At 49.9% G+C, this 19,809-nt stretch overlaps 1 protein-coding gene across 5 annotated transcripts in view; it reads left to right on the top strand.

Moving 5' to 3' along the window:
• The first annotated feature begins 4,100 nt into the window (after positions 1-4,100).
• Positions 4,101-19,809, top strand: part of MEF2D (myocyte enhancer factor 2D) — a 176,907-nt gene continuing 161,198 nt past the window's right edge. For all 5 annotated transcript variants that reach the window (XM_067569625.1, XM_067569626.1, XM_067569624.1 and 2 more), the window contains exon 1: positions 4,101-4,407. The gene's annotated coding sequence lies outside the window, so the exon portion shown is untranslated. The remainder of the gene's footprint in view (positions 4,408-19,809) is intronic.

The raw sequence follows: 19,809 nt of genomic DNA, 5'->3' as shown, positions 1-19,809 counted from the left end.
TAGGCCTCAATCCTGCAATCGGCTCCGTTCGTGTAACAACCTTTTGCTCGGACTGGAAGCTCTTTGAGGCAAAGGCTGTCTGTTCGTTCTGTGGGTGCATGGTAGCCCGATCTCAGATCCAGGCCTCTTGCTGTTACTGCAGAACAAATGTGACTAATCACGTTTATTGCAGTCATGCCTAGAGGCCAGCAAAGAAGGGGTTCCAGTGTGGTAGGTACTGATCGCCATAGTTTGGGGTCTGGAAGGCATTTTCCCTCGGGTCAGATTGGCAGATATCCGGGGGGGGGTTTTTGCCTTCCTCTGCAGCATGGGGCCCAGGTCACTTGGAGGAGTGTAAATGGCAGATTCTCTGTCACTTGAAATCTTTAAATCATGATTTGAGGACTTCAGTAACTCAGCCGGAGGTTAGGGGTCTATTACAGGAGGGGATGGGTGAGGTTCTGTGGCCTGCGATGTACAGGAGGTCAGACTAGATGATCATGATGGTCTCTTCTGGCGGTAAAGTCTCTGAATAGGAGGCAGTCCTTGGCCCCAGAAAGTTACAATTTAAATAATAAAGCACCCCCCTGCATGAGTCATCAATGGGGCTTGAATCCAGAAATGTCCATTGCGCTAGGTGTTATACACAGAGAATAAAAACCCAAAGAGCTCGCAGTCTATGTGTCAAGAGACAACAGATGGATACAGACAGATGGGAGAGTCCAAGGAAACAACGACAGCATATTGGTCAACATGACCAAAGCATAGACCCTGCGGAGTAGCTCCTCTAGCTGGCAGCAATAATAGGTTGTTACCCTGTACGCAAACCAGATGCAACACACGCCATTATTGGAGTTATGGGAGTGTGGAAAGGCCTCTTTGTACCAGGTGCTCTACCTGCACGTAGTAAGAGACAGTCAGTCCCAAAGAGCTGACAATCTAAATAGACCAGATGGCTGGTTATCCCCAAATTACAGCGGGGGAAACTGAGGCACAAAGCAGTTCAGGTTGGGATTTTCATGGATGTTTGATGTCCAAGTCTTTGGCTTTTTTGAAGGTCTCAGGTTAAGTGATTTGCCCAACAGGGAAACTGAAACTAGGTTTGCTGAGTCCCACTCCAGTGCCTTAACCCCGATCTTCATCTTACAGGAGCAGCCGACAAGCTTACTTCTTTTTTCTCTTTCTGAAACCTCAGGCACCCATCAGTTATCTGTATTTCAGTAGTGCCTCTGAGCTCCAGTCCTGGACCATGACCCTGCTGTGCTAGGTGCTGTACCAACACAGAACAAAAAGACAGTCCTTGCCCCAAAGCGATTACAATCTAAGATCAGACAAGAGACGACAGCTGGGTACAGACAGACGGGAGTACAAGGAAATAATGAGACAGCATTGATCACTACTGAACATCCAACGTCCTTTATGAGCTCCTTTTCAGTATAAATGCAGTGTTTATCTACCTCTCCCGGCCATAAAGCCTCCTGGTGCTGCTGCGTTCACACATGTTGTATAAAAGTCACCACCTACCTTCCATGCACGGGGAGCCGCCTCCTACGCGAAATGCATTGTAAAACTTCCCTATTCCTCACACAAACTCTTCCTCCTCATCCTGAGTCACTCGCTTTGTGGGTCCTCTCCTTGCCTCAGCGGCGCCGGAACTTGTGCTCTGGAAGAAGCTGAAGGCTGTGAAAAAGAGGTTTCACTGGAGCCTGCATGTTGCTGAGCTCCCACGCCGGCAGAATCCTTTGCGGGTAGAAACTGTCTTTTGGGTCTGTGTCGGTAGAGTTCCTCGCACGGGGGAGGGAGAGGGGGGAAGGGAGGGAGGGTCCTGGCCCATAACCCGAGCTACTAGCTGTTACCCCAATACAAACAATACAGCATTACAATAATTCTGCTGGCAGAAATACAGTACTTGGCCTGTCGTCCTTCCCACTCCACGCTGCCCCGATTATTCTCGGGGCCTGACACTCCTTTTGCTCCTGAGCGCCAGGGACGAAGGTGGCTTTAAGGCCCCCTTTGTGCCTCTCAGATTCTGGGGCCACGTAGGGTCCTGCACAGTTCATACGATAAGTTGGAACTGACTGCTCTGATTTACGCACCGCTTCCCATGCTCTCATAATGCATGTACTCTGGCCACACAACCCCCTATTTCCAGGCTGGAAGCAGGGCCCTTATATCAGGGAGGCCCCCTGTGCAGGGGGGATTCTCTGTGGGTCATTTCCACCCACTTTAAGGCTCTTTGTGCTGTTGGAGTGGCCTAAGGGGACCTTATTGTCTCTGAGAACCTGGTCTTTCAGATCCCCCATCAATAAGGCGGCAGGTGTGCTCCCAGTCTCCAGCACACATCAAAGAGGAGGTGGGATGCTGTGTAACTGGTGGTAAGTGTGTCAGGTGCTTCTAGCTTTCCTGAGGATTATCTCATTTTCCCAGAAAAGTCATTCCCAATCAGGTGACTTGCCCAAGGTCACATGGGGAGGCTGTGGCAGAGAGGGAAACTAAATCCCGAACTCCTGGGTCCCATTCTGATGCCTTAGCCACAGGACCAGCCTTTTTAGTCTTGAAACATTAGAGGAGCAAATTGTGAGTAATACATTTTCCAGTGTGAATTTTAAGACTAATAATGACTCATGTTGAAGGATTGAGCATGGGGCTAGGGGCCAGAAACTCCTGGATCCTAATTAAGCCTCTGCCATTGAGTTGGGCGAATCATTTCACTGCTGTGTCTGTTTCCCCTCTAAAATGCTGATAATCTATCACCCCCCCCCCCCCCATACAGAAGCGCTGTCGGGCATTAGTGAATGTTTGTACAGTGCCTGGAAATTGTAAAACACTAAATATTATTATGTAAGATACGAGTACATTTTTGGCTTTTATATATTTTGGGCCAGAGCCTCGGTGGTGTAAATTTGATGTAGCTGCATTTTAGTCAATGGGATGGATTCCTAGTGGGTATAGATCAGCTTAGTTCCATTGAAGTCAATGGGTTAGATCCCCAGATGGTGTAAATTGGCATCGGTTCATTGAAATCCGGGGCCCAGTTCCTTGTTCTAATCCACATGGCCGTGCAGGGCTACGGACAAAACCCCGAGCCCTGACTTCCAGGCCTCAGCTCTAACCACTAGATCAAAGCCGCCTTCCAGAAACAAGAATAGAACCCAGGAATCCTGACTCCCAGCACCCTCTTCTCTAACTACTGGACCACACTGCCCTTTGTCCAGTTTATATCCTGCAATGTTGCTGCCTGTCTAAAAACACCCCGCTGCCTTCCAAAATCCACCAGCAGTGCAGAGGTGCCGGTGGAAGGGGGGGGGGGGGAGCTCCACCCCCCTCTCTTGAAGTGGTTTCCATCATTGGAGGGGTTCTGCAACTTTTTTTGCTGGGACCCCCTTTGAAAATATTTCAGGCTGGGATGACCCCCCCACATGCCATACCATCCGTACGGGTATGTGTGGGGGCTGACAGCTCATAAACCCCCCCATAATAACCTTGTGACCCCTTGAAGGGCCGTGACCCACAGTGTGAGACCCCCACCCCTCAATATACAGTTTTGTTCAACGGCTCTCAGCACCCCCCCCTACCAATTGTCCCGAGGCCTGGCTTAGGGCATGGCTGAACGGCGCTCAGGCGCTGAGCGTGGCGCCAGAACCTCTGCGGAACAAAACGGGGGCAAGTGGGGATTTTGCTTGGGAGCCCCTTTCCTTGCCCCTGGTGCGGGGGGGGGGGGTGTGTGTGTGGGTGGAGGCCAAAAAAAAAAAACCCCAGAGGTGCAAGCTGGGTCTGAAGGAGCTCGCCCCTGACCTCCAGGCTAGTCTAGCTGGAGGGAAAAGATGGATGGAGAAGGAAAGCAGCCCCCAGCCTAGCCAGGGCCCTTTAAACCCTGCCTGCTACAGAATCCAGCCAGGCGGAAGGATTTTCAGCAGGCACGCTGCAGCCTAGCTTGGGGGTGGGGGTGGAGGGGAGGGATCCCGGGTGACTGATCCCGCCCTCCCGGCCCTGGGCCTTGGCCATTGGTGGTTGGGAGGCATCTGTCTGTCCCCCAGGCTAGGCTGTGCCGGGCTTGTTACGTTGTTGCTTTTCACCCTCCCCCCCCCCCACTGGGGTTGGGAAGTAGTTACCTTTGTAGCCAAAAAGGAGGAAGGAAGGAACTGAAACACACACACACACACTCACTCACAATCACACACGCACAGGGAGGAAGTTCACTGAGGCACCGAGATTGCTCCTGGTTTTGTTTGGGTCGCTGCTGGCGGTGGGTGTTTGTTGCATTTTTTTTGGGGGGGAAAGGGGGCGCAGGCGCCTCCCTCTTCTCCAGCCCCCCCCCGCAGCTGGTTCCCCTCCTCCTTCCCGGCTCGTCACCTGGCCTTTTTTGGGGGGGGAGGAGGAGGAGGAGGAGGAGAAGGACAGCGCCGAGCAGAGGCTGCCAGCTGGAGGGTAAGTCGAGTCCGGGGGGGGCACACGCACAGGGCGGGGGGGCGGACAACTCTGGAGTCCCCCGGGGTGATGGGCTTGGGTGGAAACCGTTTGGCAATGGCTGGAGTTGGGGGTGACCAAAAAATTGGGTTGGGGGGGGGGGGGGAGAAGCGTTTCTAAACCCAGCCCCCGATATCGGGGCTGCCCCTCGAAAAGCAGGACATCGGGGCAGCCTGGCCCGGGCGCCGCGGTGCTGGGCGGGCGGCGCTGGGGCTGGGGCTGGGGGGGCCCGTGGCCGGGGCTCGGACCGCGGGCGGGGTGCGCATCCTCCAGCCCGGCGCTGACATTTCACAACAAACCCTCCCCAAAATGGTGCAGAGGTGCCCGGCGAAGGACAGGCGGAGGGGAGCTGCTGCTGCCTCCCGTGTGGCCGGCTGTTTGCACCGGTGGAGGGGGGCAGGACACTGATAGCCCCCCAGGGTAGTGGGGGGGGGGTCGATTTCCCTCCCCCCCCCGCCCTGGTCTTAGATGCTGCTTCGGGTGGGTGACAGGAAGGAGGGAGAGGTGCTGGTGCCGTTTGCTAGCAACAACCGGGAAAAAAAATGGTGCAGAGGGGCGAGTTGTTGCCAGGGTCGGAAGGGGGCTGGGGGTGCCCCGGGGAAGGGTGCCTGGGAGACAGCAGAGTCCCAGATCTGTGGTGTTCGCCTGTTGTTTGGGGAAGGGGGGGGGGTGGTGACAGCTGAGGTTGTTGCTGAGGTTGGAGGAGGGGGGGGGGGCACTTTGGATCATGCCATCTAGCAGCGCAACAGCCACCAAAATGGTGCAGAGGGGAAGGAGGATCTGTCCCGGGAGGGTGAAGGGGGCAGGCGGTGTCGGGTGGGGGGCAGGCGGTGTCTGGTAACTGGGGGGGCGGTGGGGGGACAGCAGCAGTTTGGAGTGAGTACAGAGAGGGTCCCAGAGCTGCTAAATGCCAGAGTGTGCGCCTCTGCCCCGGGCAGCTGTTCCTTCCCCCGGCGTGATGGCCAGCAACTCAAACCACCGAAATGGGACAGGGGGGTTGGAGCAGTGGGATCTGTCCTGTGTGTGGGGAACTAGGGGGGATGGGAGCAATGGCCCCCCCCCCGTGTTGTGGGAGCTGGGGGGGTGCAAGCAATGGGCCCCCCTGTGTTGGGGTACGGGTGGGGGGGTTAAAGCGGTGCCCTCTGTGTTTGGGAGGCTGTCTGGCTTCGTGTATGGAGCACCGGGAGGGGGCGGGTGTTTGATTGGCAACAGCAGCTTTTAAATAAATAGAGTCCCGGGGCTTCAATGACTTGGACAACTGCCTGTTCTGGGGACTGACAGCTGGGGTTGTTTGTTCCTCTCCGGCTGAAATACTGCTGAAGGCTGGTCTGTGTGTGTGGGAGGGGGGCGGGGGGCAGAGGGGGAAACTGGGGAGGGTGGAAATGGGGGCGTAAGAAGAGGCACTTCTGCCATTTGACAACAGCTGGAAGAAGGTGCCATGGTGAAGCTCCGAGACTCTCCTTGGGGTGTGTGGAGGTTGGGGTGTGTGTGTGTCTGGGGGGGGTGACAGCAGCCGCCATATGACGGGTGTGCGCATGCAGGTTTAGGGGACCTGGCAGCTCCGGGGGATGCTGGGCTTTGGCTCCGAGGGTGTCCGCGTCGCTGAGGGTGACAGGAGATGGAGAGGCGCTCCTGCCATCACCATGTCGCAGGACCTGAATGGGGCGGCACTGGCAGGCCAGCGGAAGTACTGCAGGAGAGAAGGGGGGGTTAAGAAGATGTTTCGGAGGGCTGAGTGCCTTGGGATCTGGGTCTTGCTTGGCATATAAGATACAGCTTAGCTGCTTGTTTGCCATCGGTAGGTCTCTGCACAAACAGCTGACTCCTGGGCTTGGTTGTTGACTGTCTCTTGCACAGACACACCCGCCGGCTCTGGGTGTCCGTTCTGTCTCTGGTGCCAAATCCCCAAGTCGCGTTCTCCAAATCTGAAGGGAGAGGGGGTGATGACTGGGAAGGGTCGGCCGCAAGTTGGTCCATTTCCTCTTCCTGCTTGCTTCCCGCCCCACCATCCCGTGTCCCTGGCTCTCCCCACCCGGCGGAGCTGACGGACGGCCTTTCCTCTGCTGTCCCTGCCGGTTTGGTTTTGGGACGGGAGTGGGAGCTGAGCGCTGGGCCTTGTGACAGTCCGTGGAACAGAACCTGGGGCGCACCTACCGAGGCTGCTTGGTTTGGGAAGTGACTTGTGAGCACCACAGCTTCCCTTCGACTGTCTGATTCTCATTTACACTGAGGAGCCTTTACCCCTCTCTGGCTGCGTGAAACACAGATTTTGCACTCGAATAACTAGGTCAGTTAATGGTGCTATTTCCTCCCCCCCGATACAGTTATACCAGTACAACCGCTCGTGTGGATGCCGTTATCAAGGGACCTTTATACCAGGATACTTATTCCTCTGTAGCTATCCAAGTATAAGCCTGTTTATCCAGGTATAACTACATTCACACTGGGGGTATATCACTTTAACTATGCCGCTATACGAGCTGTGCGCCAACAAGCCCTTGAACTATTTTTCTCTGTCCGGGCCAATGTGTTATAGACGGAGAGGGCCTGATTCTCTGTTGCTTTACAAGTTGTGTAGGCTTGGAGGAAGCGATGCGTTCTCCCCCCACCCAGTGCACTGCCTGTGAACCGATTCCTAGAACGGGCTCGTCAGGGAAGCGCTGAGAACCCTGGGATATGCCCCCGGAAATCCTAGTGCCAAATCTGGGTCACTGCAACGTGGCTGCAGCTAGACGGGTACAGAGGGCGCGTGGCTCTGCAGCGCGGGCACTCGGCAAGCACGAGTTTGCCTGTGCGGGCGCCCGGCTGTGGGCACGCTCTGCAGTGCAGGCGTGATCCTCAGGCCCTGATTCAGCAAAGCACTGACGCCCGTGCTCCGCTGCTGGCACGTGAGCGGCGCTATCAACGTCGCCAGGGCCGCGTCCCTGCTTAAAGTTAAGCCCGGCTTTAAGCGTCGGGCTGACCTGACGCCTAACAAAGGGGATGTAGAAAAAAGATCCCACTCTGCTCTGGGAGCAATTAATGCTCACCTTGCCCTGGTGTAAATAACGTCTCCAGCTGAAAAGCAGGAGGGGTTTGCACCCCAACGGACTCCTCTGTTTGACCTTGGGCAAAGCCTGATCTACACGTCAAAGGTTTAGTGGTGCAACGCTTTGAGGAGTGTGTGAGATTTTGGGTTTTTTTTACTGAAATAATGATGCCAATAAAAGCCCAAGCGTGATTTAGTTATTCTGGACTAGTTTATATTGCTTCAATTGCAGTGAGCTACATGGATACAAGCACTTTTGTTCCGTTCTCATTGCATCTGCAGCTGAGGGGCTTGTTTTTGTTTGTTTTTGTTTTGGCCACTTTAATGAGGCTGGTATCAAATCACAGAACTGGAAGAGACCTCAAGAGGTCATCTAGTCCTGTGCTGAGGCACGATCGAAGAAACCTACACCACGGGTTTGTGCAACCTGTTCTTTAAAACAACCTCCTTTGGATGCCTTCGAGTTAGAAAGTTTTTCCTAATGTCTCACCTAAATCTCCCTGCAAAAGATTCCTCCTTGTCCTAGCCTCGGTGGACATAGAGAACAATTGATCACTGTCCTCTTTCTATCAACGTTTTACTGTTGTCATGGCCCCCCTCAGTTTTCCCTTCTCTACTCTAAACATGCCCATTTCTTTCAACCTTGCCTCACCGGTCATGTATAATTAAAGCAATACTACTTCTAAGTGTTCACAGGTTCTTACTGCCTTTATGGCTCACTTTCTTCATCTGTAAAATGGGGATAGTAGCATCTCTCTAGCTTACCCTTTGATGTCTGTCTACTTAGACCAGGGCTCGACAAACCCCGGGAGCCATGGCGCCTAGAAATTTAAGTCTGGCTCCTAGTATTTCTCCGGGGGGAGCGACTGCTGCACTCCAGCCAGGGCGCCCCGCCACTGAGCCCACGTTGTCTGGCTCCTTAATTTTTGGGCTGACTCCTAGCTCCAAAACAAATTTGTCGAGCCCTGACTTAGACTATAAGGATTTGGGGCTAGGGACTGTTTTATTATTGAACATTTGTATTGTGGTAGTGCCTGGGGGCACTCAGGTCTGGACCCCATTGTGCTAGGGGCTGTGTAAACATAGAGCAAATGACAGTCCCTGTCTTAAAGAATTTAGACTTAAAGACGTAATCGGGGGCGAGAGAATGGTTTGCTTTTAAAAATGTATCTAAATGACATGCTGCTTTTTTAAAAAACAAACAAACAAACAAACAAACAAAAAAACCGTTGAAACAGTTTCAGATTTTCTTTTCCCAGGTTGTTTCTCCCTATTAAATTGTTTGTGTTTGCGTGTGCATGAAAATCAATATTTTGTTCTCAGGATCTCTGAATTCATGTGTGCTGGGGACAGGGCACTAGCTGGGACTGAGGGTCTATTTTCTTGGCTTTGCCATTGACCTGGAGCATCTCTGTGCTTCTGTTTCCACTCCCACCCTTTGTCTGTTTTGTCTCTTTGCATTGCAAGCTCTTTGGAGTAATAATAAGACCACCTATCTCTTACACAATGCTTTACAAAGGTCAGTATTCATTAGCCCCATTTTAGAGATGGGAAAATTGAGGCATAGAAAGGGGGCGGGACTTGCCAAAGGTCAGCCAGCAGCAGAGGAACCTAGATTTCTGGAGTCCATGTCCAGTGCTCTGTCCTCTAGATTGTGCTGTCTTTTGCTGGGGCTTAACCTGCATGCAGAAATTGTTCTGATCTAACCCTATTTCTAAGCAAATGTATTTAAATCGGCCCGACTCTGTTGCGATAAATTGGTTTAAAAAAGTCCACATCAGGCGATTGCAGTGATTTAACTAAAGGCTAATCTCCACACACATTTGCACTGAAATAACAAAAAGTGTGAATTAAAACCAGACCTGATTGTCCTTTATACCAAAGCCGTGTGTACACTACAAGGCCTACAGTGACTTTACGCCTCCCCCACCAACTTCCCAGCAGAATAAAGGGGCCTTTAGCTAGGAATGGTGTAATTTACACCCATTTTTGGGCTGGTGCAAAGGGGTCATAGTGTGAAGGACAATCAGGCCCAGCTGACTTTAGCTAAGTGCTCGTCTATGCACGGATGTTGCACTGGGGCAGCTTTAATCAATATAGTTGAACCGAAACTATTTTGGTGGAATGCGTCACCTTGCGATTTCCACTGGTGTAATTAATTTTAGCCACTTTTAACTTCTAAATAAGAATTCCTACACTGGCTACCTCTTCACTAGAGAAAAAGGAGCGTTCCTAACTTGAGTTAGGGCTTGTCTACATGTGGTTGGGCAGGAACATTAATCTGAAGTAACTAAGGTATGACCACACTTCGGCAGTGACAGCAGCACAACTGCTTCCGCTGACCTAGCTGCATCCGCAGTGGGGGTTAGGTTGAATTTAGTTATGGTGCACAGGACATGACATTTTTCATAGCCCTGAGTGATGTAACTAGGTTGATCTAAATTTTAGTTGTACAGCAGGCCCCACGTTGTGAACTTGAAGTGGATAAGTTAAACTGTATTAAATCCCTGTGTGAATGCGGTTATTCAGACTGAAAGTGACCTTAATTTGGTTCCAAAAGTGAATTAAGATAAATCAAATTAAGGATGCTTGAATTCTGAATGAGGGTGCTCACACGGGTTTAATGCAGTTTAAATAATCCACTTTAAATTTATACCTTTAGTTAATTTGGATAAATTTTCCTGGATGTCCCCCTCGAGACAAAGCCCATAATCGATTTAGAAACTAGTTTAGTTAAATCAGTGCCATTTCTGTGTGTAGACAAAGTCCTGTGTGCTTGTACAGCCCCTAGCACAATAGGGATTCTGATCTTGGTTGGTGCAAATGCCACTGAAATAAGGAATAATAACAATAAGGCCGTCCGAGTTAAGCTGGCACAGATCAGCTCATGTCTTCTAAGAAATTATATTTTATACTTTTCTTTCCCTGGCATTTATTTCTTCTTTTTAAAAAATTACATAAACCTTTCAGTAAAGAGCTGTATTTTATTAAACATCTGGATTGATCAGAATTTAGGTGATGGTGGGAGACAGCTAGGCTGACCTTTTTTAGTGTATTAAAAAAAATTTTTTTATAAAAGAAGCAGTTTGCTGTGTGTGGTGCTTTTCCCTTTAAGGTGAATCTAGTCATCTCTGACTGTCATCTACCAGCAGCTCTGTCTTCGCAGATCTGTCGTTTTCAATCTTTCACTCTGGCGTCACGTGCAGCATCTTTTTTTCTTTGCATGTGTTTGCGTGCAGTTTTTTATTTCCTCCTGTTTAAAACAATAATAATTATATATAATAAAAAGCATTGGGGCTATAAAAGAAATAAATCTTTCTTCAAAAGGTACCGAGAAGTATATTCAAACCACTTTACTCTTTGGGCTGGGCAATAAACCAGTGTTTCCTAAAGTGTGGAGCAGAAGGGCTAGATGAAGGGTGTGTGTGTGAGGGGAGAGGGACGTGGGTGTGGGGGGGAATGATCCAATGTCTTAAGACCTCCTCAGTTACTAAAAATTTTTACTGGGAAAGCTTGCCCAGTTCCTTGAGAGACATGCAGGAATCCTATAATATTGTTAGTTCTTTGGGGGCAAGAATGGTCTTTGTATTCTGCTTTTGTACAGCACCTGGCACGATGGGGCATGACTGAAGCTCTTGGGTGCATCTACAATATAATAATAATGTACACAGCCGCTAGCCCGCCGTACCCAGCAACAATTTCCCAGAAGGCAATGCGCCTGAAGGCGGGGGACACTGGGATGCCTACCCACAATGCACTATGCTTGGTGCTGACATAAAGCACCAGCAAAAGCAGCAGACCGTGAATGCACTTCTCCAAACTAGTTTTGTTCATGGCACTGTGCTGGCAAAACTTTTGCCAGTGAAACTTCCTACTGTAGGCAAAGCCCATGTAGCCTGAGTTTGCAGAGAGCCTGGAACAATAGCTCTAAGGTGTCAATTGCCCCATTCATTTAAATGGGTGCTAACTCAGATGCTCAGGATGCATTAAATGTGAACATTGGTAAGTATTTCTTTGCTCAGCTCAGCATATTAGAAAGGAGAGGGAAAATCAGATTATAATATAGCTTTTTTTAGCCCCAGATCTCAAAGTGCTTTAGAAAGGAGGTCAGTATCATCATCCCCATGGTACAGAAGGGGAAACAGAGGTGAAGTGACTCACCCAGGATCACCCAGTAGCCCAGCAGCAGGGCCAGGAATAGAACTCCTCTCTCTTGAGTCCCTGTCCGCTAGGCCACACCACCAGTTATGAAGTATTTCCCAAGGGCAGTGTGTGAAGCACTATCTCGTAGGGGGGAGGGTTGCACATGGAAGACGTGAATATAACAGCCGTGCTTTGTGGCTCCCCTCTGAGCTGGGGTCGACTCCGCTCTGAGACGTCCCAGCTCATATGACTCCTCTGCTGAAACAGCCAGGGACGTGCCAAGTGCCAGAGATGCATGTTTAACTTACTGCTCTGTGACAAGCAGGGCATATATTATCCCTGCAACACGCAATTAAGTGCTGGTCTTTCTAGAGGCCGAATGTGTACGTCTCGCCATTGGAGTTGGAACTCTGCCACTCTTTGGCTAGCATTGCTCTGTGCAAATGTCTCGGCCATGGCCCGATACATGTGCTGTGCTTGTACAGAGAGGAACTGAAGCCACAGGCCTTATGATCCATACCAAAAAAATAAAAATATTGCTGGTTTCTTTCCCTGCTTCTTGGTAAAGATCTGAACAACAGATACTTACACCTAGGATTTTATTCTTTGTATCAAATAGACATTTACTAACATGCTATGAAGTGTTCTAGGATGGTGAAACTAAAATGGAGGGCCTGAATTCTTTACCTGTGGTAGCATCTGGATACACCTTAAACAGGGTGTACTTCAGAGCTATATTCATGTGACCGAGTCCCACAGGGCTCGTGCCCTTGAACCACTCGGGCGCAGCCAGTCAGGACTCTAAGGGCTTCGGCGTCTGCCTCTCGGGTCTCCGCACACCTGTGTCACCGCCTTCTGACTCTGGCCCTGCAGGGTTCAGCCCCCCCTGCTTCACCTGGAACTCCTCCTGTGAGATCCTTCTCTAAGTGCTGTAGCTATATCAACCTAAATTCTAAGTGTAGACCAGACCTGTAATTTACATTCAGAGCGGAGGAAGGAGGTCTTAGTATAAATGAGAATTCGGCCTTTTAAATCAGTAGTGATTAGGGTCCGATTTTTCCAGGCACTGATCACTTTCATCTTCCACTGAAGTCAGTTGAGGGATACTCAGGGTTAGATTCTCCATCTCAAAATGCAGTGGGTCTCCCCGTTTCTGGAGTGAATTAACCTGTGTAGGACTGAATGGTTTTTGTTTTTTTAGTTGGAGCAGGAGGGTAAAACACGGCCTTTTTGGTTGGGGAGAAGGGGTGACGTTCCCTGGCAGGCGGGGGTGATTTTTCTAATGGTTCCTGCTGGAAGCTGTTTGTAGCTTTGAAACGTTGTCACCCCAGCAGAGAGGTGTCGGTGGGCAGAGTGCAGGTGAAAGAGCTAAAGGCGCATGAAATTGATCTCTGACCTCGCCACGAGGCAAAAATCAGTGATTTACACCATTGTCTCCTGGATGTCATCCCTCCACACAGGGCAAATACCGGATAGACCGGTGATTTGTTTGTAAAGTGCAGTGGGGTGAAGAGCATTCTGTTATTTGAAATCGACATACCTTAGGGCAACGGTTCCCAACCTGGGGGGGTGGGGGCGCCAAAGATTACAAGGTATCCAGGAGGCTTCGGTAATATTGAGGTCATTTAGCCCCCCGAGCTCCATGCCGGCTGGAGCGGAGGAGCAGCCCTCACCCCTTCCCCCCAGACCCACGCCGGCCAGGTGCCCAGCCGGAGAGGAGCAGCCCTGCGCTGGTGGGGGTCTGGAGTAGCCCCGGCCAACCTGCCAGAGCCCGCTTCCGTGACTCCCAGTCCATAAGGGATGGGAAGAGGCAGGGCCACACGGGGAAGGCTTAGCTTCTGATTCAGGTAAGAGTGATTTACGATGATGATGATGTAATTTAGTGTTGTTGTTCTCATTATCTGTGTTTACGGTCAGTGAGGTGGTGGGTCGGGGGGGGGGTGGGTGGGTGGGCGCGTGTTTTACCTAGTGTTAACTAGCGGGACTTTCGCCCAAAAAGCTTGGGAACCGCTGCCTTAGGGTGAATGCTAGCTGGACCTGTCTGGGGTCGGAATAGCCGCTCTGACTTTCCTAGTGAAAATAAATGGGGCGACCGTACAGTCGCCTTTCTGTGGTCAGTGGGTGGCACCAATCAACGATATCGCCGGCCAGGTGTGTGAACTGGCGCCTGAATGCATGGGGCTGTCTACCTTTGAGCTGGGAGGTGTGATTCCCTGCTCGCGTGGACGTACCTGTGCTAGCCCTGCTCGAGCCAGTGTGCTAAAAATAGCAGCCTGGTGAGCTAGCCACGTGAGTACAAACCCACCTGGATCTCCAGGTACATACTCGGGTAACTAGCCGGAGCCGCCACCCATGGCCACCCGGCTATTTTCAGCATGCCACCTCTGCTTCAGAGGGCAACTCTGCGTGAGCTGGGAATCACACCTCTCAGCTCCAATGTAAATGTGTCCTATATCATAGAATCATAGAATATTAGAGTTGGAAGGGACCTCAGGAGGTATCTAGTCCAACCCCCTGCTCAAAGCAGGACTAACCTCAGCTATATCATCCCAGCCAGGGCTTTGTCAAGCCTCAGCTTAAAAACCTCTAAAGATGGAGATTCCCCCACCTCCCTAGGTAACCCATGCCAGTGCTTCACCACCCTCCTAGTGAAAAACCTTTTTTCCTAATGTCCAACCTAGACCTCCCCCCCTGCAACTTGAGACCATTGCTCCTTGTTCTGTCATCTGCCACCACCGAGAACAGCCTAACCCCATCCTCCCTGGAACCCCCTTTCAGGTAGTTAAAGGCCGCTATCAAATCCCCCCTCATTCTTCTCTTTTACAGACTAAACAAGCCCAGTTTCCCTCTGGGAAGTCTTCTTGGTCTTGCTGTCCTCTTAAATAGGTTAGGTCCTTAGCTGGTGTAAACCGGTGTCACTCCATTGACATCTGTGGAGTGACCCTGATTTACCCCGGCAGAGGGATCCGGCTTATACAGGATCAGCTGAAGTCATTGTTAGTGCAAAGGCAGCGTCTCAAGATGGTTAATAGACTGACAAAGCCAATTACCTGCAGTTAATGCTGCTTTCTCTGGGCCTTAGAGGAACAGTCAGCAAAGCGTGCCTGCTTTTGCTTCTGTCTTATTGCCCCTTAATGTTATAAGATGTACCTGGGTGTATTAGGATTCTGTAAAGTGAGTTCAGTCACACTTAATATTGAAGAAATGGATTAAATAGATTGGAAAGGGTTAATAAATGACGGTCTAACCATGTTATGGACGTCGTCATCATTGACGGTCTGTGTTGTGCCAGCCCATGGAAGCCCCGTCATGGAGCAGGGCATTGAGGTGCTTCTGTAATGCAAATAAATAATAAGGAACAGAATCCAGTTCTCTTCGCTTCTTGAATTGTGCTTTTAAACCCTGGGCCATGTCTCCTTTAGTCAGTACCTGACAATCCAGAGGCAATTACAAAGAAGGCGTGTGTCTAAAGGGCGTGGGATTGTCATGAAACCAATTGCAGTGCGCCTATTGGTCAATCTGACAAAGCAATGTAATTTACTTGTCATGGAGCTGCTGAGCAGGTAGATTGTTCGATACAGATCTTGGTAACGCCATTAAATGCATAGGTCGGTTCGTTGTCCTGCCAAGTTGTTATCCTAAAGTCTAGAAAGGAAACGGCCTTTCCATGAACAGCTCGCGGGCTGGTTCTTTCCCCTCGCTGATACCTCTGGCTTTGCTGGGGTTAATCCTGATTTCGCTCTGGTGTTCAGGAGAGGGGAGCCAGGCCTGTGATGGGAGGGAATCTCCAAACCTAGCTCCCACGCACCAATTTTCCTGACTGTCGTGAAATCTTTAGTTATAATTTTATGGCACTTAATTCTGCAGGCATCCTTCTGGCGTGGAACTTCCATTGAAATCAATGGACAGTTGGCAGGACTGGGGTCCTGTCTTCCAATTTTGGGGACAGCTGTTCTCATTCCTTGCTGAATCTGAAAGTCACGGCCATTCTCTGTATTACAGCAGTGCCACAGAACCCCATTGTGCTGGATGTGCAGATAGCAAGAGAGTCCTTGCTTCAAAGAGCTTACATCTTAATTAGTCAAGGCAAACAAGGATGATTATCCCCATTTTACAGGTGGGAAACTGAACTGAGGTTCAGTGATTTGCCAAGAAAGTCTGTGACAGAGCCAGAAACGGAATAGGCCAGTGTCATCACCACAAGACCAGCCCACCATTGTGCTGTGTGCATTATTGTGGCCGATGTCATCAGGCGGCACGTTTTGCATACAGTTTTCCAAGTTCTCTGTATTTGAGCAAGTTTTTAGTCTTGGAAGAAATGCTTGTGTTGCTGATGGTTGAGTTACAAGGCTCTCGGTAGAGAAAGCTGTGACGAGCAGTTAGAAGGTTTAATTTCTGCTAGAGTCCGTTCTTGGCGCAGAGTTGCGGCATTGGGGTGGAGGTGAGATTTCTGGAAGGGAACATTGTCTGGACGTTGCTTGTGATCATAAATCAGGATTGCTGTATATGTGTAAATAGAGCAAGTGACACTTAGTGGTGTAGAGTTTGGGTATATTCTAACTTCTGTTCCCCTGGGAAGCCAATGTGCAAAGGCCCCAGATACCTGCTACTGCCCATCAGAGGACGATGTTAGTGTCAGAACATAACAATGGTGTTGGAAGAAGGAGCATCGACACTAAAGGGGTTGAAATTCGTATGATATTGAAAATTGTTGCTCTAGCTGGCTTATGAGCTGTTGAAAACTAAATGCTTGGGAAATGGTAGATACAAGGAGAGTGTAAGCCCCAGGCGTAAGGAGCACATAAGTGTTGCATAGGGATTGTGAATTTCACCCTGTAAAGCCATGGTGGTATGTGCATTTTCGTGGATTGTGTAGACAGACTCTTGCATTTGCCACAGCTAAGAAATACGCTAGCCAAAGAGTTGAGCTTCGCATGCATGAAATTATCTCGTGTCTTCTATAGCCATATCCCTATCTATCAATATCTATATATACTGCAGTTCACAGACCTTGATTAATAACTTACTGGAAACCTGATGCATTAAGTCATTCCTTTTGCGCTGAGAATTGAGTCTCTCCTACAATTCTCATGCTTCCGAGGGCTTTGGCAAAGGGGTGAGGTGCCAGGAAGTTCATCGCTTGCGCCCCAGGGTGTGGTTATCTCAGGGTGCTGCCTCTTGTTCTTACGAAAACTCTCGTTATGGAAGCAGGTGGTTTTGGTGACTGGAAAGTGGACTGGGTCAGGTGGGTTCAAACGGGTCCCCAAACGGGTCCCCAAAATCCTAATGTGTTGCACTTTGTTTGCTTGTGTTTTGCTTTTTTGAGTCACGTTTATGCTGAGGCTGATTTAAAATATGCAGCTGCATCCCGTCCATGGGCTGAACTCCAGGCAAAGTCCACACAATGCAACTTTATTTGTCCGTGTCAATGGAGGAAGGGTGGTCCCGTGGTCGAGGCAGTGAAATGGCAGCTCATCTCAGCCATGGGCTGGATTTTCAAGGGTGGAGTGCTCACAAGTGGGGCTGTTTTTTCCACACAGTTCATGTTCATGCACCTAATTAAAGGCCAGATTTGTAAAGCTTTCCAGCACCTCCCACCATGAAACTGCCGGCCGTGTTTTCAAGAGCTCGATACCCAATGGGCTTTTGAGAAGCTAGCCCCACCTGACTTGCCAGGAATCAAACCCAGATCTACTGAACCCCAGTCTGGTACTTCAACCACAAGCTCAGTCTTCCTTGACAGACGTACAGCCCTGCTTCCTGCTGGCTTGCAGGACGCCATGTAGAAAGTGGACCGTCTTAGCTCTTTTCTGCTCATTTGTTCAAAAGTACCTGCAAGCCAACCCTGAAGATGTTGCCCAGAGCTCTTGCTGGGTGCTGCTGCTGCATCCTCATTCTGGAGAAATCTGTCGCCTTTATCTGCAGGCGGGAGGACAGGAGATGTGTATCTATAAGACCCTTGCTTTTTAAAACAGAAACGGACCGGGTGTTCTAAGCAGGATCCTTGTTGCTCAAGCAGCCGCATCTCTGTTCCTAGGTGGCTTGTATGGTTCTTGCTCCCTGCACCAACCCCGTGGATGGAAGCTGCTGAGGTCCTTTCTCGTGGGCCGGGGCTTGGTGAAAAGGAGCCGTGTGGTATTGAGCAGGATGGAAGCATGTTCCCCATTTCTTTTCACGCAGGGCACACACGGGAGTTTCCATTTTACCTAGGCACTGATGCATGCCTCCCCCCAGCCACGAGCTGAAGGATGCATTTATTATTATTTATTATTTGTACTGCTGTAACACTTAGGAGCCCTAGTCCTGGATCCGTGTGTGCCAGGTGCTGTACAAATACAGAACCAAAAGACAGTTCCGGCTCTAAGGTGCCTGTGGTCTTCACTATTTTTACAAGTGGGGGGGCCACTTTGGCAAAAAACCTTCAATGTGAGAGCCACATCAGTTACTAAATTAACACGTTGCTTGCAGCTCCTTAATGAGGTAATGCTACAGAGCAACTCATGTAACAAAACCAAAGTCTACTTGTACAATAAAACAATACCACTTTTATTAAAAAAACCCAGGAAAAGATATGTAATTAAAAAGGCACCGATGGTCAGTGTGACGCGTAAAGAAGGCGGATTTATAGGCTCAGCACATAGTCTAATGTTGAAAATAAAATAAATTGGAATATAAACAATTAGTCAGGGAACTGCATTTAGGGTTGATTGGAGCCGCCACTGGCTCCCGGGCCTTGCAATGAAGAACACTGATCTATGCTGTTGCAGTCTTTTGCACCAGTGTGAAGTGTGGGTGTGAAAAACTGAGCTGGGGTGCATTATCCACTCACTTCTAATTCAGTAAATGACTGTATCAGGTGATGGGCAGCAGGGAATCAGGCCCCTAACGTAGACCGTGTTGACACCAAAGCTGCGGGAATGGCACCGGAAGCCAGGCACCGGTGCAAAACACGTCTACAACTGGGGCTTGCCCACGGATCACTCTGTAGGCCAGGCCTAAGAGGAACGGCCTTATTCAGGGTCTTCGGTATTTTGTGTGGCTCAGACTTAAAAGGAACATTATCCTCTTAAAACATAAGCCAATCCTCCTACGTGTTACGGTACAGCAGCTCCGATCTGGCACGTCCGACGGGTGGGAGAAATAAACGCACAATCAGATTTGTTCTCTCCTCCATCCTTCCTTGAATCCCGTTGTGTGCCCTCCCCCCGCACTTCTGACTCGAAGGAAGCATCTGTGAGTCACTCGGCAGAGGTGGGGTGGCCTAGGAAATGTGAGATTGGAGTGGGAGGGTGGCAGTGTCTAGGCTTGGTGGTAAGCGGGTGGCTGGAGGACTGTCTGAGGGTGACCTCCTTCGGTATGCGGAAAGAGAAGGACGAAGCATCAGGGGCACCCAAAGGACTTTATGAATGAACAAACCCAGAGCAACTTGTGGCGGTTTTGGGGATTTGAAACATCTCCTTCCCCCTCCGAGAAGCACACCTACCTCCTTGAACTACTAGATCTAAGCCTTTCCACCTCCCAGGGCGGTCTGTTCCTGGATGGGTAGGGGGCTGGTACGTCCTTCACGTTGCCAACCCCAAATGTTCAAAAATCATGAGATTGGCTTAAAAAATGAGATGGAAAAAATACATTTTGGCGTCTATTTATTTATCTTCTGGTTTTTGAGCCTTTGGGCTTCCTAGATTTTAAAGCCAGAAGGGACCATTTGAATCATCTGGTTGGGATATATTGAGGTTAGGTTTGCATGCTTTCCCTCATGCCTGTGAGGGTTGTAACTTCTGTGTTTTTTGAAGTGCAAGCTAAGCTTCTCAGATTCCCAGAGTTCCAGGAGGTGGGGCTTGAGGAAAATATAACAATTATCCCGAGACTTGCATGAGAGTTGGCAATGCTGTGTATTGCATCGCTTTGAAAGAAACTGGAGGGCTGTTTGTTTGTAATCATTGGGGTCTGTCAGGTTTAAGAGGATTTTATTTAGATGAGCAGTGATCGCAAATGATACAAGAACATCGGAACAATTGATGAAGTAGAAAGCAGGCTAATTCAGAACTGATAAAGGAGATCCTTTTTCAGGCAGCACACAGTTAGACTGTGGAACTCATTGCCACAGGATGTCACGGAGGCCAAGGCCCAGATCTTCAACTGAAGTAGATGGGAGCTAGATGCCTAAATGCTCGGCAGATTTTAAGAAAACC

Source organism: Emydura macquarii, unplaced genomic scaffold (genome assembly GCF_026122565.2).
Source record: "Emydura macquarii macquarii isolate MOO-44397 ecotype Brisbane River unplaced genomic scaffold, CSIRO-AGI_Emac_v2 contig_2924, whole genome shotgun sequence".
Classification (NCBI taxonomy): domain Eukaryota; kingdom Metazoa; phylum Chordata; order Testudines; family Chelidae; genus Emydura; species Emydura macquarii.
This window is presented reverse-complemented; position numbering and strand designations above follow the sequence as displayed.